Source organism: Geotrypetes seraphini, chromosome 5 (assembly GCF_902459505.1).
Source record: "Geotrypetes seraphini chromosome 5, aGeoSer1.1, whole genome shotgun sequence".
Classification (NCBI taxonomy): Eukaryota; Metazoa; Chordata; class Amphibia; order Gymnophiona; family Dermophiidae; genus Geotrypetes; species Geotrypetes seraphini.
This window is the reverse complement of record NC_047088.1, coordinates 119,046,819-119,072,870: the sequence shown is the minus strand read 5'-3', so window position 1 is coordinate 119,072,870 and position 26,052 is coordinate 119,046,819. Positions and strand designations below refer to the sequence as shown.

The 26,052-nt window shown below is 42.1% G+C and overlaps 1 protein-coding gene across 7 annotated transcripts in view; it reads right to left on the bottom strand.

Annotated features, from left to right (window-relative positions):
* COL6A3 (collagen type VI alpha 3 chain) overlaps window positions 1–26,052 on the bottom strand; it is a 1,265,605-nt gene that overhangs the window by 640,544 nt on the left and 599,009 nt on the right. The window lies entirely within an intron of this gene.

Below are 26,052 nucleotides of genomic sequence, written 5' to 3'. Positions count from 1 at the left end.
TATACTGAAGTAAATTTTTCAAGTCCCCATTGGTTAGATTATTCATTATGCAGAAATTATATTCATTAAATGTCAATGGGCTCAATCATCCTGTCAAGAGAAAGAAAATTATTAATTTCCTGAAACAGTAAGACGCTGATATTTATTACATCCAGGAGACTCATTTGAATGCTTTAGCGTCCAGTAAGTTGGAAAAAGGATGGGTGAAGCACTGGTTTTTTTGCTCCTGTGATAGGAAAGAAGGCTGGAGTGGCTATTTTAATTAACAAAAGGTGTATGGCTTCATTTAAATTACTTTCTTATGATCCTTCAGGGCGGTGGGTGTCCAGGTACTAGCATGAGCTTGGGGGAACAGGTTCTGACGCTTATTAACATATATGCTCCCAATTCAAATCAAATTGAATTTTTTTAAAGATCTTCAACAGTTGATTCTACCACTGGCTGCCTCTGATTTAGTGGTGGCAGGGGACTTCAATGCTGTTATGGATGGAATTTTGGATAAAAAACTAATAGGATTTTGAAATCATTAGGATTGGAGAATTTGGTTCAATCTTGTGGATTAAAGCAGTGGTTCCCAAACCTGTCCTGGGGGACCACCAGGCCAGTCAGGTTTTCAGGATAACCCTAATGAATAAGCATGAGAGCGATCTGCATATAATGGAGGTGCCAGGCATGCAAATCTGCTCCATTCATTAGGGCTATCCTGAAAACCTGACTGGCCTAGTGGTCCCCCAGGACAGGGTTGGGAACCACTGGATTAAAGGATATATGGAGAATTCTAAATTATAATTCTCGGGAATTTTCCTTTTATTCCCATGTTCATAAATCTTTTTCATGTATAGATTATGTTTTTGTGTCTGATTCATTTGCACAACAGTTTATAAGGGCCACCATTTATCCAATCATTCTATCAGATCATGGTGGAGTGTGGATTGAATTTAGAGCTGGAGAACAAGAATATAATAGACCTGTGTGAAGGTTTAATAATGCATTGCTTGCAGATTCTAGCTTTATTGAGGAATTTCAATTAAAATTGAACAAATATTTTCAAATTAATGATTCTGTGGAAGTTTCATTAGAAACATTATGGGATGCTGTCAAAGCTACCATGAGAGGACAAATTATTTCATATTCAGCATATGCCAGGAAAAAACAGATTAGAATTCTCAAATTTGGAACAAAATATTAAAGATTTGGAAGCTCAATTGGCCTTACAATGGGAGCAAACTACTCTCCAGGCTCTCTTAAGAGCTAAATATAAATATAATGAAATTTCATCTCAACTGGCTAGGAAAGAGATATTTTCTCAACAAGCTGTGTATTATGGAAACTCGAATAAAGCGGGAAGAATGTTGTCTAATTATCTCAAAGCTAAAAAAAGCAAAGTTAAAATTGTGGCCATCAAAGATGAAAATGGGGAAACTCATTCTAAAATTGAAAATATTTTAAAACAATTTTTGAATTATTATAAGTCTTTGTATTCTTCTGAGCTTTATTCAAATAAAGAAAAAGATGGGTTAGAGTTTTTAAAATTAATTGAGGGACCAAAAATTCCTGAGCATATACAAAAAACCCTTATTGCACCTATATTAATAAAGGAATTACAAACAGCATTGGGGTCCCTTAGAATTGGATCCACTCCAGGTGGTTACAGTTTCACTGTAGAGTTCTATAAGGCATTTCAAAGTACCCTATTACCTCATTTATTAAATTTATATCAGGCTCAACTGACTAAAGGTTGTATTACAGGTACTAGGCAGAATCTTTGACTATTGTTTTGCAGAAGCCAAAATAAAGATCCTTTGTTGGTTTCAAATTACAGGCCTATTTCGTTGATTAATGTAGAAACTTTTGGCTAAGTTATTAGCTTTACACTTGGCCAAGGCTCTCCCTTATATCATTGGTATGCACCAAACAGGGTTTGTTGCTCAGAGACATTCTTCCAATAATACCAGATTGGCTTTTCATATGTTAAATTTAACAAAAGACATTAACGATCTAGCCTTCTCTGTGTCCTTGGATGCAGAGAAAGCTTTTGATCGTGTAGAATGGACCTTCATGTATCAAGCAATGGATTGGTTTGGTATTTGTTCTGGATTTATTCAAATGATTCAAACTTTGTATAGCTCCCCTGCTGCTAGATTGTATATTAATAATAATTTTTCAGAGCGGGGTGTTAGACAAGGATGTCCTTTGTCTCCTTTGCTTTTTGACATTGTACTGGAACCCTTGCTATTAGCTATGTAACAGAGGAGATCCAGGGTATTCCTTACGCAGGTCAGGAATACAAGGTCTCTGCTTATGCAGATGACATGCTTCATTTGAGGAATCCTGGAACAACCATTCCACATTTACTGGAGTTGATAGAGAAATTTGGGAAAATTTCAGGATATAAGATAAATTGGAGTAAATCAGAGGTTCTTTCGCTTAATGTACATTGTACAAAAGGTTTATTTGATTCATTCCCCTTTCTTTGGAAGGTAGAAGGGCTAAAGTATTTAGGTATTTGGATAAAAAATACACTGGAAGAGACAATGAAAGTAAATGAAAAATCTTTATTGCATAAGGTCACAGAAATATGTGAACATTGGACTCCATTACATCTGTCTTGGTAGGGGAGAGTACAAACTGTTAAGATGATGATTTTGCCTGTGGTTTGTTACCAAATGGGTATGTTGCCAGTTTTTTTTCCAGAGTCCTTTTATAAAAAATTAAATAGTATTCTGACAAAATTTATTTGGCTTGGAAAAAATGTGAACATTCCTCTAGTATCTTTACAAAAACCAATTGTGGAGGGTGGGGTAAATTTTCCCAATTTTTATAGGTATCATCAAGCCTATATAATGTATCAGGGTATGTATTGGATCCTTCCTGAGCTCATGGAGCATCTTCCAGATTGGCTATATCTAGAATGGAAAATTATGTCCCCTATGCGACTATCTCATGTATTAAGTATCAGACTACCTAGATATGCTAAGGACAACATAATTTTATTGGATACATGGAAAACAATTAAATTTATTGATAAACTAACAGATGTTCCTTTGATGAAATCTACTGCAGTCCTTATGGTTAAACTCCAAGATTCAAGTAGGTGGTGCTAGGATCACCTGGAAGAATTGGATGTAGGCAGGTATTCAGACATTGGATGATGTTATATCTAATGATGTATGGAGTCCATTGACTACTTTTGTTGCATTACAGTAAGGGTCATCTTTCTTTTTTTTTTTTTTTCATTAGATTTCTTTACACATCCAGGGAGGGTGGGTGGGTGGAGGGAAATGTACTTTGAGGAGTTAAAATATTGTAATCACTTCATATGTATTATTGTATTAATAATTAAGATGAGGATGGGAGTAAATGACTGTTTAATGTAATAATTGTATAGTTATTAGTGCGTTCTATGCAGTATTTATGATTTACCAATTGTATTGCACTATCAAAGTTTGAAAATCAATAAAGATTTAAACAAAAACAAAAAAACTAAGGTTTTTTTTGGCTAGCCGTAACGATTAAATTCAGGAAACAACTATTCAATTGAAGGGTCAAAGTTTTGAGATAGTGCCATATTTGAAAATAATTCTGGATCGTAGTTTAACTTTTAAGAAGTATACGGATTCATTAATTTAAAAAAAAGCTATGCAATGTTGTGGACATTGAGGACCATTAAGAAATATTTTGATCTAGAGTCCTTTCGGTTGCTGGTCCAGTTTACTGTACTGTCAACTCTGGATTATTGTAATATTGTTTATTTGGGGCTACCAAAAAAGATTCTATTAAGGCTTTGATTAGTTCAGAATGCAGCAGTTCATTTAATCTTTGGTCTTAAGAAGTATGATCATGTTAGTCCTTTTTATGCTAGACTGCATTGGCTGCCTTTTGAGAACATAAGAACATAAGAAGTTGCCTCCACTGGGTCAGACCAGAGGTCCATCCCGCCCAGCGGTCCGCTCCCACGGCGGCCCATCAGGCCTATCACCTGTGCAGTGGCCCCTGACTATTCCTATAACCTACCTCCACTCCTATCTGTACCCCTCAATTCCCTTATCTTCTAGGAACCTATCCAAACCTTCTTTGAAGCCTTGTAACGTGCTTTGGCCTATCACGCCTCCGGAAGTGCGTTCCATGTGTCCACCACCCTCTGGGTAAAAAAGAACTTCCTAGTGTTTGTTCTAAACCTGCCCCCTTTTAATTTCTCTGAGTGCCCCCTTGTACTTGTGGTTCCCCACAGTGTGAAGAATATGCCCCTCTGGATTTTGAAGGTTTCTATCATGTCTCCCCTAAGTCTCCGCTTTTCCAGGGAGAATAGCCCCAGCTTTTTCAACCTGTCAGCATATGAGAAGTTTTCCATACCCTTTATCAGTTTAGTCGCTCTTCTCTGGACTCCCTCAAGTACTGCCATGTCCTTCTTGAGGTACGGCAACCAGTACTGGACACAGTACTCCAGATGTGGGCGCACCATTGCACGATACAGTGGCACGATGACTTCCTTCATCCTGGCCGTGATACCCTTCTTAATGATACCCAACATTTTGTTTGCTTTCCTTGAGGCCGTCGTACACTGTGCCGACGCCTTCAATGTTGTGTCTACCATCACCCCCAGGTCTCTTTCAAGGTTACTTACCCCTAGCAGTGATCCCCTCATTTTGTAGTTGAACATCGGGTTCTTTTTCCCTACATGCATGACCTTGCATTTCTCTATGTTAAAGCTCATTTGCCACTTTTTTGCCCACTCTTCGAGTATCATTAGGTCCTTTTGCAGATCTTCGCAGTCTTCCGCGGTTTTAACCCTGCTGCAGAGTTTGGTGTCATCCGCAAATTTGATAACCTCACATTTAGTTCGCGCCTCCAGGTCATTAATAAATATATTGAACAGGAGCGGTCCCAGCACCGACCCCTGTGGAACTCCGCTCGTGACCCATAGCCCTTTACTGAGTAATGGCCCTTTACTCCAACCCTCTGTTTCCTGCCTGTCAGCCAGTGTTTGATCCATCGATGGACATCCCCTTGCACACCGTGGTTCCACAGCTTCTTAAGCAGCCGTTCGTGTGGTACCTTGTTGAAGGCTTTTTGGAAGTCAAGGTAAATGATGTCTATGGATTCCCCTTTATCTATCTGGCTGTTTATCCCCTCAAAGAAGCACTGTAAGTTTGTGAGGCACGACCTTCCCTTGCAGAAGCCATGCTGGCTCGCTTTCAGCAGTCCATTGTTTTCTATATGGTCACATATTCTGTCCTTGACCAGTGCTTCCATCATCTTTCCCAGAACCGAGGTCAAGCTCACCGGCCTGTAGTTTCCCGGGTCACCCCTTGAACCCTTCTTGAAGATGGGCGTGACATTTGCTATTTTCCAGTCCTCCGGGATCTCCCCAGTTTTTAAGGATAGGTTGTATATTTGGCGAAGTGGTTCCGCTATTTCATTCCTTAGCTCTTTGAGTACCCTTGGGTGGATGCCGTCCGGACCCAGTGATTTGTCGCTCTTTAGTCTGTCTATCTGTCGGAGGAAATCCTCTTGGCTTACGTCTAGTTGGACCAGCTTTTCATCCTGATCCCCATTTATGATCTCCTCGGGTTCTGGAATATAGGATGTGTCCTCTCTCGTGAAGACTGACCATAAGAACTTATTTAACCTGTCAGCTATCTCTTTTTCCTCCTTTACCACTCCCGTCTTGTCTCCATCGTCCAATGGTCCCACTTCCTCCCTGGCCGGTTGCTTCCCCTTCACGTACCTGAAGAATGATTTGAAGTTTGTTGCTTCCACCACCAGTCTCTCCTCATATTCTCTTTTTGCTTTCCTAACCACTCGGTGACATTCCCTTTGGTGTCTTTTGTGCTCCTTCTGTTTGTCCTTTGTTTGGCCCTTTTTCCATTTTCTGAACAATGTTTTCTTGTCACTTATCGCCTTTTTCACTGCATTTGTCATCCACACTGGGTTTTTGGTTTGATTCTTTTTGCACCCCTTCCTGAACCTAGGGACGTACAGGTTCTGTGCTTCGTGCACCATGCCCTTGAGTAGGGACCAGGCTTTTTCTACGGTCTCCATCTTCCCTGAGTTCCCGCTGAGTTTCTTTCCCACCATTTTCCTCATGGCATCGTAATTCCCTTTTCTGAAATTGAGTGCTGTCATTGTGGTTCTTGTCACCTTTGATGATCCACTTTCTAGCTTGTACTGGATCATGTTGTGATCGCTGTTTCCTAGTGGCGCTAGTACCGTCACCTCTTTTGCGGGTCCCCCTAGCCCGTTGAGGATTAGGTCAAGAGTGGCATCTCCCCGTGTTAGTTCCGTGACCAGCTGTTCCATGAAACAGTCCCTCATAGCCTCCAGGAATTTGGTCTCCCTCGTGCAGTTTGAGTGTCCAATACTCCAGTCTATCCCAGGGTAGTTGAAGTCCCCCATCACCACCACCCTTCTGCTTTTGCATACCTGCCTCAATTCAGCTTCCAGGTCCTGGTCGATTGCTTCTGGTTGTCCAGGTGGGCGATAGTACAGACCCAATTTTATGTCTGCTCCAAGTCCTCCTTGTAGCTTAACCCATAGCGATTCCAAGTCGTCCGCTCTTACTGCTACTTTCATATTCCTCCACCCTTCTTGTGTGTCCTGTCTCTCCTATAGAGTTTATACCCTGGTATGACCACATCCCATTTGTTGTCATCAGACCACCATGTTTCTGTGACTCCAATTATGTCTAGGTCCTTCTTACTGGCTATAACTTCCAGCTCTCCCATTTTGGCCCTTAGGCTCCTAGCATTAGTGTATAGGCAATTTAAGTCCCGGTTGTTTGCCTTCCCTGTTGGTTTTCCTCGTGGTTTGGCGCTCCTGCCGACCCCCTCATGGGTTGCCAGTCCCCGAGCCTTGTTTCGTTCATCCTCGTCCTGTGGTGTGTCTATCTCGTCCTCAGCCTGCTTCCCCATTTTTGATGCCCCTTTGGCTCCTGTTGTTCTCTCTTAATCCTGCAAGCTAGTTTCATATGTGCCTTGGGCCTCTGCATTGCGTCCTTGGGTCCTTTTTCCAAAAGTTCCCACTCAGTCCCTAGCCCTCTTTTACAATTTCCTGCCTCAGTATCCGTGTTCGATACATTTGTCCGATGTTTCGAGGTCAGATCGACTATCGGCTTTCCCCTTCTCCTCATTTTAAAGCCAAGTCTATGCCGCTCTGGACGTTGCGTGCCAGCATCCTCGTCCAAGCCATGTTCAGGTGCAGTCCATCCCTCCTGTAGAGCTTGTTCTTCCCCCAAAAAGTTGTCCAGTTCCGTACAAAGTGGAAACCCTCCTCTTCGCACCATCTCCTCAGCCAACCGTTTATTGCTTGCAGCTCGGTCTGCCTCCTTGCATCCGTGCTCGGTACTGGCAGGATCTCTGAGAAGGCTATCCTCCTTGTCCTCAGCTTCAGTTTCCTCCCCAGGATCTTGAACTGCTCAGTTAGTTTAGTCCTGTTGTAGTTCCTCCTGCTGACGTCGTTGGTTCCAATGTGGATTATTACTGCTGTCTCCTGAGGCCAGAATTTTTTTTTAAGTGTGGGTGTATCAGTTATAAGGCTCTTTTTGGTTTATTACCTTCCTATTTGGTATCTTACCTGAAACTGTTTCATTCATTAAAATGTACTAGAAATTCATGTATGTTCCTCTTCCCTACCCCAAGGGCCTGTTGCTATAAGATTTTTTTGGACAGGACATTGGAATATCAGGTGGGGAAGTTGAACTCCTGGATGAGTCCGCTGATTGTTCAAGCCTATTCTTATCTTACATTTAGGAAATTATTAAAAACTCACCTATTTGATAAACAAGAATGTTTTTTGTTTTTTTTTTTGAGTTCAATTATTTTTTTATTTATTGTAATACAAGAAGAAAACAATACCATAGTAATAGATGTACAGGTAATCACTTTAGCTCTCACACAGCTCAGACTTGCACATGAACATACTATACATAATACATATCTTTCTCATAGGAAAAATTTTAGTAGAAATGTCCTTTAAGATATACATATACCAGAGACACAAAAGGTCAATTAGAGCAGTAATCAAGTAATGGTTTCCAGATATCATAATATTTATACATTAGTTGAGTTTTTTCAGCATAAATTTTTTCATATTTACCAGTGATACAAAGAGCATTCCACCACATATGGAAATCTGCTTTAGTGAGGTCTTTCCAGCAATATAGTATCGTTTGTAAAGCTATTGCCACCATTATGGTGAATAAGCGTTCTGAAGACTTAGATATGGGGGTCGACAATGTTTGACTCATACCAATAAGTGTAGCATGTGACAACGTATCATGTATCTGTAGAACCTCACAGATGGTTTTCCAAACTCTGTCCCAAAAGGTTTATATATGTGAGCAGGAGAAAAGTAAGTGTTCCAATGAACCCTCAGATGAATTACAGGTCCAGCATAGAGATGTAGTCGTCGGGTTGATTTTATGGGATAGCTGTGGTGTCCATATAGCTCTGTGGAACACGAAGAAGATGGATTGCAATAATGAAGCAGAGCGAATGGATTTGAAGAAGTTCTTCCATAGCTCCTCCCAATCAATGGCATCAGATGGGAGACTGAGTTTGTAATTCCATTTCTGTTCCAGTTCTGTAGAGCCAGAAAAAGCCGTCATCTGTAGAATTTTATACCATATTGACGCGGTAAGTACTTGTCCAGAATTCCTATTTAGGAAACTACGCAGACCAGAGTCAATGTTGTAAGTAAGGATCGTAGGCATGGAGTTTCGAATACAATGCACAAGTTGTAACCATCTGTATTGTTGGGTAGCAGGAAGACCTTTATTATCCATAATAGACTGAAACGGAGACCAATCATCTGAAGTTATAAGATCTTGTACAGTCCAAATATCACAATCTCGCCATTCTTTCCAGGATACTGTTGAGTTTTGAATTTTGAAGCGATCATTCCTCCATAGAGGGATTAAAGTCGACGACTCCCATCTAGTCTTGAATGTTAAGTCAAGACTATGGACAGATGATTTATAAGCCTGGAGAATGGGGTCAATGGAGTCTTTTTTAGTCAGAAGCACGCCTGCCAGTAGTTGAAGTCGTTGTTCACCGTACATTTCACGTTCAATCAGAATCCATGTTGGTGGGTTCGGATCTCTGATCTTTAGGTAGTGAGCCAGCGACCATTGTCTCATAATGAATGCGTTATGGTAATGAGAAAATGACGGGAAATTAACCCCTCCAGATTTACGTGGTGCCTTCAATTTATTTAATGCGATACGTGGCTGTTTAGAGTTCCATAAAAACTTCATGAGTAGAGAATCCACTTGTTTATAAAAGTGAGAGGGCAATTGGAATGGTAACATGTACAATATGTAATTAATTTTAGGGGTCAACATCATCCTAATAGTTTCAAGTCTCCCCCACCATGTCATTTTTAAGGGGAACCATTTAGTTACTATCGATTTAAGGGTATCCAGGAGATATGCGCAATTTAGTTGTATGGATTCAGGTATGGTTGGGCCAAAGAGCACTCCCAAGTATTTCATAGAGGAAGAAGACCATTTAACTCCATAGGAAGTTATGTCGTATTCAGCAGACGGGCATGTGATCGGCATCACCTCCGTCTTACCTGTGTTTAATTTGTATCCGGAGACTGCAGCATATCTTGTAATGGTTTCCAACAGGTGCGGAAATGAAGCAGGAGTCATGTACAACAGGACATCGTCCGCATATGCTGACAATTTAAGTTCATGATTCTCGATCTTGAGGCCAGTGATCCTAGGATTATGGCGTATACTTTGTAACAGTGGTTCAAGTGCCAGATTAAACAGGAGTGGCGAGAGGGGACATCCCTGTCTGGTCCCTCTAGTTGGATGGAAGGGAGTCGATAAATGCCCATTTATGTATGTTCTAGTGGAGGGCTTAGTGTATAAGACTTTTAATTTGGAGATGTAGTTCTCAGAGAAGCCATACCAGCGTAAGGTGTGGAACAAAAAAGGCCATTCAATACGGTCAAATGCCTTCTCAGCGTCTAGTCCCACAGCAATAATGTCCTGTTGTTGGGCATGTGCCTGTGCAAGTACATGAGAGAACGTACGAGAATTCTCACAAGAGTACCGGCCATTTATGAAACCGGTTTGATCTGCTGCTATGAGGTTAGTGATGATTTTTTGCAGACGAGTAGATAATAATTTAGCGTATATCTTCGCATCTACATTAATCAATGACAATGGCCTGTAATTAGACATAACTCTCTTGTCTTTGTCCTGTTTGGGAAGGACAATAATAGTCGCTTCAGTGAATGACCCAGCGACTTCACCAGTAGCAATGAGATGTTCGATAAATTGTAAGTAATATGGGGCCAGAGCATCCTGGAATTCACGATAGTATTCCACAGTCAGACCATCAGGTCCTGGAGTTTTTTTGAGTGCCATGGATTTGATTACTGAAGATATTTCCTCGAGTGTTATTGGTTCGTCCAATATTTCATTGTCTTCTAAAGAAAGGCGATTGTGTGGTATAGGTTCTAAGAATTCCATAGATTTGTGTGGAGGACTGATTTCTGATGTATAAAGAGTACGGTAGAATCCCATAAAGGCTTGGGATATATCTGATGGATCAGAAACATCTTCACCCGTATCTACTTTAATGGTTGTGATATTGGATTTTTCTCTGCGTCCTTTAAGATATTTGGCCAATAAAGATCCACATTTGTTGCTCCCTGCGAAGTAAGACGCCGATTGCTGTATTATCTCCTGCGACGCTCTTTGGCTCAAAAGAGAGTTATATCTAAATCTCGCCTTATTAAGTTGGATCAAGACGGAGACATCTGAAGGTGTGTTCTGGTGTTGGTTCTCCAAAGTTGATATCTCTTGTTCAATAAGATTTGTCTTCTCCTTCAACTGTTTGTGTTTATGTGCTGAATAAGTAATAGTAATGCCTCTGACATATGCCTTGAAGGCATCCCACCAACATGTCCAGGAAGTGTGTTCAGGTTTATTATGCTGAAAGTATTCTTCTATCTGGGACTTCATTCTGGAGCAAAAGAGTGGATCCTGCAGTAGCGAGTTATTAAAGCGCCATTGTTTAGGTAGAGAGGAAGGCAAACAGCATTTGAGTGAGATGGTGATAGCAGCATGATCTGAGACACATATAGAAGATATATCAGATTTCACAACTGAATTCGTGAGGGAGTCACTAATCAAAAACATATCAATTCGAGAATAGGATGAATGTGGCGGGGAGAAAAATGTAAAGGAATTGTCATTAGTGTGCATATATCTCCAAATATCAATAAGTGAAGAATCAGATATTAGATCCTGTAATGCATACCAGGCTTTGGTTTTTTTGTATGCACAGTTAGACTTTCTATCTATTTTCGGGTTCAATACCATATTAAAATCTCCTGCCAATATCAATTTTGAATCTATATCTTCCAGAATTGTTGCCTTAATATCATGAAAGAAGTCAGGTTTATCAGCATTGGGGCCATAGATATTCATCAAACAATAGGTCTCGCCTGCTAGTTTAAGTTTAACTTTAACCCATCTTCCACTGAGATCTGCAGTTGAAGAAATTATCATGATATCTGATCTATTACGTATTAAAGTAATCACTCCTCCCTTGCGGTCGTAAGCAGGAGAGTAAAAAGGCTTCAATGACCATGAAAAGAGGACTTTCGAGGAGGAGTCCTTATTCAGATGCGTTTCCTGTAGCATAACTATATCAGGTTTAAAATTGTCAATATATGACTGGATTTTTTTCATTTTCACTTTGTTGTTGAGACCTTTTGCGTTCAATGAGACAATATTAAAAGACATTGTGATGATATAGTATAATAACACTTGTAGACTTACATTCAGATATGCATATCAATAACAGGGTAAGAATCATGAGATTAGTATCATACCATACATTTATACATGTCATGAGCAGTGCAAGAGAAAACCATAACCTATTGATCTGTGAGAAGTACATCTGGTAAATAATGGTGCAATAGTGTGCACTTCTATAACACAGCGTGAGTGCAGCTAAGGTAACAGAGAGGCAGAGAGGGAAAACCTAAACTCCCAATCTTGTCAGTATTTTCAACAGGCAAACTTAAATTATCATAACATTATTTATGTATGAGCAATATAAACAGAAATTGAAAAGGCACCTGATGTAATGTGGTGATATTAATATCCAGAGACGGACAAGGGATATTAAAACTACAGTTAGATTGGATTAGATCCTGAGGGACACTAAATCCTTTTCATACACATTCATGTATTCAGTCAAACCTGATTGATCGGTGTTGGTGAGTGGAGCTCAATATATGTAGCCAGCTCATCAGGGGCAGTGAAATCTTTAGTTTGGTTGTTTAATGTCACTCTCAACCGTGCTGGGTACATCATGCCAAATCTAGCATTCAGGGCTTTGAGTTGTGGCCTGTATGAGAGGAGTTGTTTGCGTTTAGAGGCCGTGGTCTTGCTCAGGTCTGGGAAGAATAAAATTGTGGATCCCTCATGCTGGATCGGAGATTTTATCTTCGCCTTTTGAAGGATATCTAGCACATGCTGGTACCTCAGCAGTTTGAGGACAATTGGTCTGGGTCGACGATCAGCAGGCATGCGTGCAGAGGGAATTCTGTGAGCACGTTCTATTTCAAAATCACGCTGGAAGGTAATATCAAGCAGTTTGGGCAGCAGTGTTTCAAGGTGCTTTATTAGGTCACAATCACGTATATTTTCGGAAATACCTAATATACGCAGGTTGCAGCGCCTGGAGCGGTTATTGCTGTCTTCCAGCTCTTGTTCAAGTAGATTAATTCGATTTGTTTGTCTGCGGAGCTCAGTGATTTGTAGTGAGGACGCCTCCATTTTGGATTCTAAGGTGGTAACACGTGTTTGTATTTGAGAGAGGTCAGCAGTTAGAGCAGTTAATTTTTCGTTTATTTCATCAGTGCTCGTTTTTGTGTCTGCTGCCAGTTCTTTTAGTTCTCTCAGCTCATTTAGAATCTCGCGGTTCGTGTCTTCCGGCGCGGCGGGGAGCGGAGTCTTGGACGGAGACGGCGGGTCTGGCTTGTGCCGCTTACCCACTTTTTTGTCCGCCATCGCCTTAGCTGGAACCGGCAAAATTTGATTTTATTAATGCTCGCCTCTAGCGTGATCGAGTGCGATCGTTCGGGTCAGATTTGCTCAGTTTATAATGCAGTTTGCAGCGTTTTTGAGCGGGAGATTATAGGAGCTCAGGTCTCATGCTGCCATCTCGTGCGGGCTCAGCAGCGCCCCCCCGATAAACAAGAATGTTGATATTTAAGAAGATATTTTTTATTAGGCTCTGTATTTTAAATGTACAGTGGTACCTTGGATTACGAGCATAATCCATTCCAGGAGCATTATCGTAATCCAAAATGCTCGTTTATCAAAGCGAGTTTCCCCATAGGAAATAATGGAAACTCCCTTTGATAGGTTCCCACCCCCCAACCGAGGCCAGCAGCGCTGCTCCCCCCCCCCCCACGAGAACCAGCATTGCTCCCCCGAAGGCCCCGCGATCCGACACCCTCCCCCTGCGATTCGGCACCCCCCTGCCGTGATTGGGCACCCCCCCCCCCCGCCGCAACTTGAAGTCCCCCAGAGCCCTCTTCTTACTTTAATGTAGCACCGGCATGTCGGCCTCCTCTTCTATGCTGGCCTTGAGCATGTGCGCATGCTCAAGGCCTGCGAGTTCACGTTCTCTCCGAGATTCTCGATTTCCGAGTCGCCGATTTTGCGAATGTTTTGCTCGTCTTGCAAAACACTCGCAAACCGGTGCACTCATAAACTTAGGCACCACTGTACTTTTATCTGATGCTGTATTTAATGGATGTAGTAGTTATAATAGTTGTGTTTTTTGACATTGTATTTTTTAACTGAAATGTTTCAGTTCTTCTGTTGTGAACCGCCTAGGACTGCTGGTGGGGGCGGTATACAAGAAAATAAATTACTATTATTATTATCATAGAATGTTTCTACTCCTTGGGTTTTGGTCAGGTACTAGGGACCTGGATTGGCCACCGTGAGAACGGGCTACTGGGCTTGATGGACCATTGGCCTGACCCAGTAAGGATATTCTTATGTTACATTACATTTTGTTTAGTTCATGACAACAAATATTTATAAAATACATAAATTTATAATAATTTCCTAAAATACATATATAAGTAGCAGACATTCTAACCATTGGCCCAAATTCAGAGTTCAAGTGTACAGCTTGATAAGATACTTGTCAACTTATAATCATGTTTGGGTACAGCCTTTAACAGAAGGAAAAAAAAAAAAAAAATGATAAATTGCACATAGGCCAACCTCGGGATGTAAATAGAAAATGATCAACCAAATATTTGGGCATCAAGCTGTACAAAACTTTATAAAAGAAACAACCAAGCTTAAATAGAACTCTGCCCTCCACTGGGAGCCAATGCAGTTTACAATAAAATGAGGTCACATCTCAAATCTAATCTAATTGTGTTCTGAACAATGTACAATTTATGAAAAAGAGTTTGCTGTCCTACTAAATAAATAATATTACAATAATCTAAAATAGATTAGAAAAGTATTTGGTAAGGAGAGATGGTGGGCAAGTGTGGCTGCATTCCCCTGCTGTCTATGAAGAACACCTGTTACAGGTAAACAACTCTGCTTTCTCTGGAGACAAGCAGGAGAAATGCAGCCACACTTGCTGGTGAATCTTTAGCTTGACACTGAGATGGGTGAAGGTTTAGAACCTATTGTGCAAAAAAAATTTTTGGGGGAGGACTGATTGTCCAAACTGTGTAGCATGCACTGAAATTTGATCCAAACAAAAGTGCTTAGTGAAAATATGTACAGAGGACCAAGTTGCTGCTCTGCAGATATATTGAAGAGGGACTGATCTCAAATTTGCACTGAGAAAGCTGTAGCTCATACTTGGTGTGCTCCAATCTTTTCTGGAGGAGCGAAGCAAGCTCTAGCACAGCAAAATGAGATGCAATTAGCAATCCGTGAAGATATAATCTGTTTAGTTATTACATTTCCTTGAGTAACTGAACTGAAGGAGACAAAAAGTTGATTAGTAGTACAGAGAGGTAGAATTTTATCTAAGTATACAAAAATTGCCCTCCTGATCCATGGTGTGACCTCATCTGGAGTTCTGCATTCAATTCTGGTCTACTTATCTCAAGAAAGATATAGTGGCGCTAGAAAAGGTTCAAAGAAGAGCGACCAAGATGGTAAAAGGGATAGAACTCCTCTTGTATGAGGAAAGACTAAAATGGTTAGGGCTCTTCAGCTTGGAAAAGAGACAGCTGAGAGGAGATATAATTGAAATCTACAAAATCCTGAGCGGAGTAGAACGGGTACAAGTGGATTGATTTTTCACTCCATCAAAAATTATAAAGGCTAGGGGACACTCGATGAAGTTACAGGGAAATACTTTTAAAACCAAATGGAGGAAATTTTTTTCCACTCAGAGAATAGTTAAGCTCTGGAACGTATTGCCAGAGGATGTGGTAAAAGTGGATGATGTAGCTGTTTTTAAAAAAGGTTTGGACAAGTTCCTGGAAGAAAAGTCCATAGTCTGTTATTGAGAAAGACACAGAGGAAGCCACTGCTTGCCCTGTATCAGTAGCATGGAATATTGCTACACCTTGGGTTTTGGCCAGGTACTAGTGACCTGGATTGGCCACTGTAAGAGCAGGCTACTGGGCTTGATGGACCATTGGTCTGACCCAGTAAGGCTGTTCTTATGTTCTTAAGTGTATGAAGACTTTGTTCCACTGAAGAAGGATGTGGAGGAGGAAAAAATGATGGGAATGTTATAGACTGATTGATATGGAAGTCTGTTATTTTTGGAAGAACTTTAGATGAGTGCGCAGAACCACTTTAATAGGAAAAAATTTGGAGAATAGAAGACTAACACTTCCAATTCACTAACTTTTCATGCTGATATAAGAGCTACAAGAAATGCTATTTTCCAAGTAAGAAAGGGTAATAAAGAATACTCTAAAGGTTCTAAAGGAGCTTTCATCAAATGGTCCAAGACAATGACATCCCCAGTCATAGGTGGGGTGCGTAGTTGTTAAGACCTTGTAAGAAATGAGAAACTAAAGGACTTTGTGAGCGTGATTTTCGGACCCAGCAAGGAATGGTATGCAGAGAAGGCTGAAATATGGAGTCCCCAAATCTGATATGTAGCAAGTAGGCAAAAATGTGATTAATCAGGCAACGGAATAGATCTTGAGGTTGTGATTGTACCCATATGGAAAAAACGCTTCCACGTTAACTGATAAGGTTTTCTTGTAGATGGTCTCCTTACTGCCAAGAGAACCTCCTTTACTGATTAGAAGACTGAGATCTTAGCAAGGACAGTCTGTTCAATCTCCATGGCGTGAGGTTGAGACTGCAAAGAAAGGGATATAACAGGCAACTGTGTTGCTGGGATAGAAGAGACGGATGATCCCCTAACGGAAGTGGGGGAAACCTCGAGAAGGTCAAGGAGTATCGGATACCAGATTTGTCTGCAATGAGGGGTGCAATGAGAATAGCTGTCTCTAATGACCTTTTAAAGAACCTTGGAGATTAGGTCACGTGATGCTGTGAGCTGGGGCAGACGCGTCCTGCCTGAGCTCCCGGGCCCCGAGTCTTAAATTCCATATTCCCCACTCTGCAAAGCGCACGGGGGGGGGGGGGGAGCGGGAACTCATGGTATTCCATATCTGTGCGCGGCCCTGGATCTGGTTGACCCCTGGCGTACACTTCATGCCAGTGAACGAGATTATACTGACATATCCCGAGCTCACGGGACGCAGTCCCACATTGATCCATACTTACCACTAGACATTGTTTTTTTAATATTGACTCTGCGGTTATTGGTCCCTCAATAATCTCAGACCACGCATTGATTTGGATAGATGTAAACGTGGGTTTTGGGTTCCTGGGACCTAAACATTGGCGTTTCCCTAGTTATTTGTTCAAAGATATTCGAACATATTTAAATAAAAAATGGGAGGAATATTTAGAATTCAATGGTCAACATCGCCATACCCTGGAATTGTTTTGGAATACTGCGAAAGTGGTTTTACGGGGGAGGGGGGTGGGGGGGATTGCATAGCTTATGTGATTGCTCAAAATCAAAGATTATCCAAGGGTATCCTTCGACTGGAACGTGACTTGGCAGCTGCCAAACGACGTTATACTCTCCATCCGTCTCCTGCCGTGAAGGAAAACTGGCTATCCATAGAGACTACTCTTAATTCTCATATACATAAACATACGGTCAAAATGCTGTTTTATCAGAAGTTTAAATATCACAGGTATGGGAACTGGTCAGGAAAATTGCTAGCACAGTTGACTAAACGGGCGAGAGGACAGCGCTTTATTATGGGCTTGAAAGATGGATTTGGTAGGCTCCACCATAAAACTGATCAGATAGCAGGGATTTTACTGGAACACTTTCAGAGTATATTTAGGAGCAGGGACTCTGATCCCGGCACGCTTACCTTAGATTATATCACTGATTCTGGTATGCCCATCTTGACGGGTCCAGAAGTTGAATCCCTGGATATGCCAATTACTATCAGAGAATTACACAGGGCAATTCAACACTAACACAATTATTCTGCGCCTGGCCCCGACGGTTTTACAGCCAAATTTTATAAACTTCTGTCCTCTCAGATTGGCAGGTTATAGATCAGGAGGAGTTCCCTGGGGAAGCTAATGTGGCCCTGATTACTTTGCTATTAAAGCCTGGAAAGGAGGCAACTTTCTCAGACTCTTATCGCCCTATCTCCCTTTTGAATGTGGACATTAAAATCTTAGCCAAACTTCTAGCAGATCGATTATCTAATATCCTCCCGAGACTTATAGGACCAGAGCAAGTGGGCTTTGTGAAAGGTCACCAGGCGACCCACAATGTTCGAAAGGCTATTTTGACAGTAGCGCATGCTCAAGCCCAAGACACGTCCATGATACTTCTTAGTCTAGACGCGGCCAGAGCTTTTGATCAAGTGGATTGGCAGTATTTATTTGGGGTGCTGGACTTTATAGGAATGAAGGGGTGGTATATGCAAGCAATACGAGCCTTATATGCGTCTCCAAGTACATGTTTACTGGTTAATGTTGTTATCACTGAGGCCCATTATCGCCCCTGCTCTTCTTGCTCTATTTAGAGCCATTCTTGAGGACGGTTATTGAAGATCCTGGGATAGCAGGGGTGACCTTTCCAGATCATACGATAAAGGTGTTAGCTTTTGCAGATGATCTCCTTTTTACTCTATTTCACCCATGCACCTCTATCACTCAGCTCCTGCAATCACTCTAGGAATTCCGATTTTATTTGGGCTTCTCTCTTAATTTTCAAAAATCCACAGCATTAGCGATTCCATCTTCCTTACAGGATACCTGAAATGGTGACTTTCCTTTTACATGGGCTCCTACCTCCATTAAATATTTGGGGTGGCTGATACCTTGAGATCTCTCTACTTTATACTTTAGTAATATAGCTCCTATACTGGATGACACAATGAGGCATTTGCAGCTTTGGTCCACATTCCCCTTGTCTGTAGTGGGCCATGTGGCCTTGTTTAAGATGGTATTGTTCCCTAAATGGTTCCAGGTACTTCCACTCTTATTATCTCATAACCATAACCACCAGCTTACTAGAAGGCTACAGTGCTATATTTGGGGAGGGAAAAAAACATGCATGACTTACTCCAGGATGTGCCTCCCCTGGGACAGGGGGGGTTATGGGTTGTTAAATATATGCTGGTACGCCCTAGCCCGCCAAATGAGACATATTAATGACTGGTTTAGAGGTACCTCCTATTTTACTACAACTAGGTTAGAATTTGTCTTTGTTATCTCCTTATCATGTTAGCAGTTTTTTGCATTCAACTGCAGCAGTTTTCCGTCCCCTGGTGGCACATTATCCTATTTTTGCCCTGGCAAGGAGGACGTGGCGCTGGGCGTGTAAATGTGCTAGGCTCTCATCAGTGTTTTCTCTATATTTACCGATTCAAGGCAACTGTGACTTTTTACCAGGCCTCCAAAATGAGACTTTTAGATACAGGTCAACTCAGGGACTGCAGTTCTTATTCCATTTGTTTAATGAAGCAGGTCATCTGGCTTCATTTACCTCCTTACAAAACACGTTTGACTTGCCAGCTTTGGACTTTTTTGCATACTACCAAGTTCGACATTATATTCAATCCTTGCCAGCTGACCACCTGGTGGATGATAGCAGAGAAGCTGTATCAGAACTTTTTAGTCTTTCCACTCAATAACAGATACCACTTTGATTTCATCATGTTGGCTGGTTCATAGACAACCCCGCGAAAGACAAAGGCGCGCGCCGACAACTAAGCACAAGACAGAGGCGCGTGCCGAAGAAAATTACAGTTTTTAGGGGCTCCGACGGGGGGTTTTGTTAGGGAGCCCCCCAGTTTACTTAATAGAGATCGCGCCGGCGTTGTGGGGGGTTTATGGGGTTGTAACCCTCCACATTTTACTGTAAACTTAACTTTTCCCCTAAAAACAGGGAAAAAGTGAATTTTTCAGTAAAATGTGGGGGGTTACAACCCCCCAAGCCCCCCACAATGCCCCCACAATGCAGCGCGATCTCTATTAAGTAAAGTGGGGGGGTTCCCCCCCCACACACACACACCCCCGTCGGAGTCCTAAAAACAGTAATTTTCTGCGGCACGTGCCTCCGCGCTGCGCTCAATTGTCTGCGCGTGCCTTTGTCCCGGCGCGCTTTTGACCTGACACCATGTTGGCTTATGGGACACTCAACCTGGCCCTAACTTGGAAGTTGTGGCAGCCTCATGGGCAGAGGACTTGCAGTGTTCCTTAACTGCACTGCAGGTACAGCGAGTGTTACAAACTATGAGATTGATATCTGCTAATGTCACCCATTGGGAATTTCAATTAAAATTTGTGTTACGTCTTTATATAACCCCCATGCGAGCATATCGGATGGGCATCACTCCAGTACATACTTGTCCCAATTGTGCCTATCCCAATGCCTCTTTAGGACATGTGTTCTGGGCTTGCCCGCGTATTTCTTCATTTTGGCAATGTTTGAGACACTACACTACATCCTTATGGGGCTGGCGTTGGACTCCGGCCCCGCGAGCACTTTTTGGACAGTATCTCATTGCCTCCCCGAAACCCAAAGGATTGATTGCTTTTATTGCATGAGTGGTGCTTCTTGGCAAGAAAGCTATTTTGACTAACTGGTTATCCCCTGAACCACCATTTTACGCTTAATGGAGATCACTTCTCTGGAGCGTAGACAGATTGGTGACCTGTACTCTAAGCCTGGACGATGCTTTTGCTCTATCTGGGAACACTTTTAGATGGACCTTACTCCTCGTGCCCGCAGTAGACTTTTGAACCTATGATTATCCCTTTCTTTCTCTTCTTATTGCTCTTGCTTTGTTGATGATGTGTGGGTTGGTGAGTCCTGGGGGGGGGGGAGGTGGGTGTACTAAATGCACATTATTGAGAGCTCTGTTATTCATATTTGTATTGTTTGCTGGCACTTTCTTGAAATCTTTAATAAAAATATTTACACATAAGAAGAAAAAAAAAAGAACCTTGAAAATTAACAGAATCAGTGGGAAAGCGTAAAGCAGAGTGAGATTCCATGGAACTGAAAAAGCAGCTATGGCGTCTGCATGAGAGGCAGGTCATAGGGAACAATACTGGGTACACTATGCATTGGTTGCAGAAGCTAACAGATGTATCGTGGAAGCGCTCTAGGGTTGAAAAATATGTTGCACCACCTCTAGGATTAAATCCACTCATGAGGATCGAGTTTACAGTTTAGGGAATCTGTAATGATGTCCATCGTCCCTGAAATGCAGGGGACGAATGTAGAGCTTGACATGTGGAACTAGAGCAAGGGAGGCAGCCATGTGACCTGAAAGGCACAAAATTCTGAGTGCTGGGAGAGCGAAGGCTTGTCTCATTTATTTCACCAGGGTGATGATATCTTGATGAGGTTCTTCCAGTAGAGACTGTATGTGGTTGAGCCCAAATATACGTGAGACAATTCATCGATTGGAGTTTTGAATTGTTGACATTGATTATGAAACCCAGCATTTGTGAGAGTGCACTGTGGCTTGAATGGTAAGAAGCAAGTGCTCCCTGGTGTGTACTGCAAGGAGCCAGTTGTCCAGGTCCAGAAATACCATGTGATTATATCCTCTGAGGTGTGCTTCCACCACCACCAAACACTTTGGTGCTGATGACAGGCTGTAAAATGAAACTGCACCAGTAATGTTGGTTGAGGGATATAAATCTGAGAAATCTCCAGTGTGAAGGATGAATAGGGATACGAGTATATATGTCTTTGGTGGCTAACCAATCAGTATATCTGAGAAGAATTGCTGAAAGTGAAATCATTTGAAAGCTTCTGCTTTGAAGAATATGATGCTGCTGAATGTCAGATGGTGGGGGTCAGAAGTGAGAGAGAGTCCTGGAGAACTACTCACTAAAACCCAATTGCCTTTGGAGATTCTCTGTCATACTGAGAAAAATGGGTAGCCGCCCCCCTACTGGGAATGAGTCAACAACTAGGAGAGAATTGAGTTGCTGATGACTGCTTACGGTCCTATGAACGTTATTTCTGCCATGAGGAGTAAAACATCTCTGAGGGGAGCACTTCTGATGGTATAATCCTTGTTATGACTAAGCAATGGAAGATTGTCGAAAAGACTGGGAGTGATCTGGAAGATATACCAAGAACTTTCGCATGGCTGTGGAATCCTCCATGATCTGTGAAACTGTAGCCTTCACGCTCACACCAAAGATGTGATATCTTTCAATCTGTCATAAAGATCCAGTCTAAGGTGCAATGGTCTAGAACCCATGTGCTAGGCATCATAGTTCATTTGTATGAATGATAAGTGGACACTGTAGAGATTTGGGATGTCTACAGGAGAGGGAGTGCTCAAGCACTGCAAAATAGAATAGAAGTGAGGAAATGAAATCATTGTCTGGAGAATTTTGATTTGTGAAATAGCTAACACAGAGACGTTGCAGTTAAGCAGCAGCTGTAGTAAAACATGTGCAGACACCTATGCCAACTCTGTATTTAAGTTCTAGATGTGTGGAAGCAGGAGAAAACTGATTGAGGCTGTTGCTAGTGAGCCAACTGTACAGTTTGGAGGATTTGATGTGCTGGAAGTGCAAGAAATCCCTTTAAAAAGTTTGGTGAGATTTGCGGATTGCTTGAAAAACCTTCTTGCATGCTGGAACAGCAGTCTGAGTGAGACGAGAAGCATTGAAATCATCTGGCAAATTATAGAAAAGAATATCATTCAGGTTGATCTGGTGGTAGCGAACACTGTACTCAGCACAAGATATCCTGAGAAGGACGCTGAACTTCTACTGAAGTAGGATTAAGAAAGAGAGGGTTGATGCAGGGTGCAGAACTATCCTTCCAACAATGCTATAACAGTGAGAAATAAAAAATCAAGCATAGCACGCATAGAAGTTTGTGGTTATAGTAACTGAGCGTTTAGCCATATAAAAATGTTACCTACAGCAGCAGGGGAAGGCTGCGAGGCAATAGCAGAGCTTGTAGGAGGCCTCCCTGTCTTGTCTGGGGCATTTTTTTTTATTTTTTTTTAAGTACTAGTGGGCTGTGACTGTGGGCCTCATTGTGACTGCATGGAAACCTGTGGGGAAGGTGTGTTGTATGCCTTCCCAACCAGCTACTCCTTATAATACTGGCTGCGGATCTGTTGTTAGACTATTTAACATCTGTAGTGGTGAAGCACTTCCCTCCCCCGGTGGTACCTGTCTTGGACCCTGAGGGGGAGGGCAGTGTGACAAAGAAAAACAGCTGCAGTAAACATGCTTCTCTCCCCCGGCGGTACCTGTCTTGGGCCCTGAGGGGGAGGGCAGCACGACAAAGAAAAATAGCTGCAGTAAACTCATAAATCCAATACAGTATTCATTGACGAAACAGAGGGAACTGTTGGTAATAACTGAGGCATAGTAGCCTGTTAAGGGAAAAGAAGATCCTTTTCTTACTGATAAAGGTTTAGCAACAGATAAAGAGGTACCTGGAGAGTCCAGCATTGTCACAGGAGAGGACTGTGAGGCAGAAGCAGTGCCTACAGGAGGCCTCACAGATTTACCTTTCTGAGAAGAAGCATTTGTGGGCTGTTTTTGCTTTGGATTGAGCCGGTGGAGAAGGTGTCCTGCATGACTCTTTCACTGGTTTCTTCTTACTGGCAACCACCAACGCTGTTTTTTGATCCTGTAACAGCCATGGTGAAGAAGAGGCAGAGCTACCTATCCCCTGTGGAACCTTGTCTGGGCCCTGAGGGGGAGGAGTGTTCGCTGGTGAGTGCAGCCTCGGCGAACTCGCAGCGTCGTTGATGCGAAGCATTGCCAGATTTGAGCCGCTTTCCATGAAGTAAAAGGCTTCGCAATCTTAAAAAATGCCAGTTTAAACCGGCAAAAAATGATTCCACTATAAGTTCCCACTCTCCTGGTGGGATGAAAAAAGTTCTTTTTTTTTTAGAGAGAGAGAAACCAATTTTGAATATTAAAAGTCCAGTTTCCCTCTCTGTTTTTTTTTTTTTTAAAGGAAAAAAAAAGGTACCTAATATGTTTTGGTTTTTTTTACTGAGGCAAGGAGAAGGGGAGAGCTGCGACCTGACAGGAGCCCAGTCAAAGAAAAAAAATTAACAGTTGAGGGGACGGGCTCCCAGAGGTAAGGCATCCTGCACATGCTCAGTAGAAAAACAAATTTTACTGAATCTGAGAGCACCGGCTTGCAGGCTCATTCAGAGGACTTCCCCTTCTTGTCTCCAGAGAATCCAGGATCTCCCTACTTTTAGAAGACCCCGCAGTAGGAATACCCCAATCAACATCTGGCATGTTAAAATCACCTATTAGTAAAACTTCTCCTTTTTTTAGATATATTCTGAATGTCTGCTATTAAATCTCTGTCCACTTCTGTCTGTGAAGGAGGCCTGTATTAGAGAGCTGCATAGGAACGGGGACGACGGGCATCCCGCGGGTTCCCCCTTTGGGTCATTTTCATTTTAGTGATCGAAATGTGTCAGTTTTGAGAATTTAAAATATGCAATGTCACCCCAGTAACAACTATAGAAAAATAGACAAATATTGTGCAAAATCAGACAGCAGATATAAAGTCATCTGCCTTGATATCTTTGAAAACCCCCAAATATTAAGATTTTCTCTGTGTTCAGTATGCTTTGTGTGTTTTTTTTATTTTGTGATTACCATTCTGCATTAATAAGATTATATTGTGTGTATATGAAAAATGGATAGAAGAAATTGTATTAAAATTAGTACTATTATTATGGGGTGGGGTCAGGGGTGGAGCTTGGGCAGGTATGGGGCAGAGCCTGGCGGGTATGGGGCGTAGCTTGGATGGGGGTATTCTGTTTATATTTGTTAGACTTAGGGGGTGCTTGGCTTGAAGAAGTTGAGAAACACTGCATTAAAATACTACATTTACACATGCCTACTTATGCCTGCTATTGACATAGTGTAAATGGGTGCACCTAAATGTGGGTGTGTAAATGCCAGTTTACTCTAGTATTCTATAAAGGAATCTGGGCATTCAGCTGTTAGTATTGAGTTAGCACCCAGTGCACTTCATCTAGATGCCAAATTTGTGGAGACCAGATAGGGTTCCTTTTACTAAGATGTGATAGCTACATTGCCGCACGCGCTAGACGTTAACGCCAGCATTGAGCTGGTGTTAGTTCTAGCCGTGTAGCACGGGTTTAGCTTACGCGCACTAAAAACGCTATTGCAGCTTAGTAAAAGGAGCCCATAGAATTGCCCTGTATGATTTCTGTGTCTCCTTTCATATGCAATTACTACTATTATTTATTATTTCTATAGTGCTGAAAGGTGTATGCAGTGCTTACACAATTTTATAAGAGCTTACTTGAGTGCTTAAAATACTTTCCTACACATTACAGCCTCTTATAAAATTACCTCTTAAAATTAAATACAGAAAAATTTTGTAACAAGTGGAAATACATTTTCAAAATTTACAGTCAGTTATTCTAAATAGGATAATAGGAGAACTGTTTATTAAAAACTCTTATTAATTTCATTACTTAATAAGAATCAAACAGTACATAAAACACAGAATATAATCCTAAGGCTCTTTATACTAGTCTAATATTCCTAGTACCTTAACAAGCAGTGACACAGTAATGGGGGTGCAGGGGGAGGGAGGGTGGTGGTGGTAGGAGGCAGATCACCCTGGGCATTGTCTTTGTGAAGATGCTGGCATCTTTCCTCCTCTCCACCCCCTTATCTTCTTGGATTTTCACTGGTGTGAGCAGAACCTCTAACCCACTGCTCATGCCGGCCTTGGTTCTCCCTCTCAAGTTGCCTCTGGGTTGCGAGACCAGGATGTGACTTCAGAGGGAGAGCTGTGGCTGACATGGGCAGCGGGCTGGAGGCTCGAACCAGCAAAGAGTTAAAGAGGTACAGGGGAAGGGAAGGCACGTGCATGGCATAGGGTGGAGAAGAGGCTGGGGCACCACCGCACCAGGCACCTCTTACCATCGCTACGCCACTGTTAGCAAGGTTTAATTAAACAGCTCAGTAATTTTTCTGTTTTCTGCTTTCTTCTCAAAATCTATCTATTTTCCCATGTTTTCCCTTCCCTATCCATCTATCTATATGTACCATCTTTCTTCTCCCCTATTCCCACCTATCCATAAGAAGCACCATCTCCTCCCTCTCTCTCCACTTCCCCTATATCCCTGTGCACCATCTCCTCCCTCTTTCTCCCTCTCCCATGGTCTGACATCTCTGTCTTCTCCCTTACCCCCTTCTATGGTCTACCATCTTTCTCCTCTTCTTCCCATAGCCTTGCATCTTTCTCCTCTCCCATGGTCTGGCATCTCTCGCTCCTTCCTTCCCTCTTCCTGTGGTCTAACATCTTCTCTTTCCCCCTTCCTGTGGTCTGGTATCTCTCTCATCTCCTTCCCGCAATCTGGCATACCTCTCTCCCCTTCTTCCCTTCCATTCCCTGGTCTGGTATCACTCTCTCCTTCCCCTTACAGTGGTCTAACATTTTTCTCCCCTCCTTCCATCAC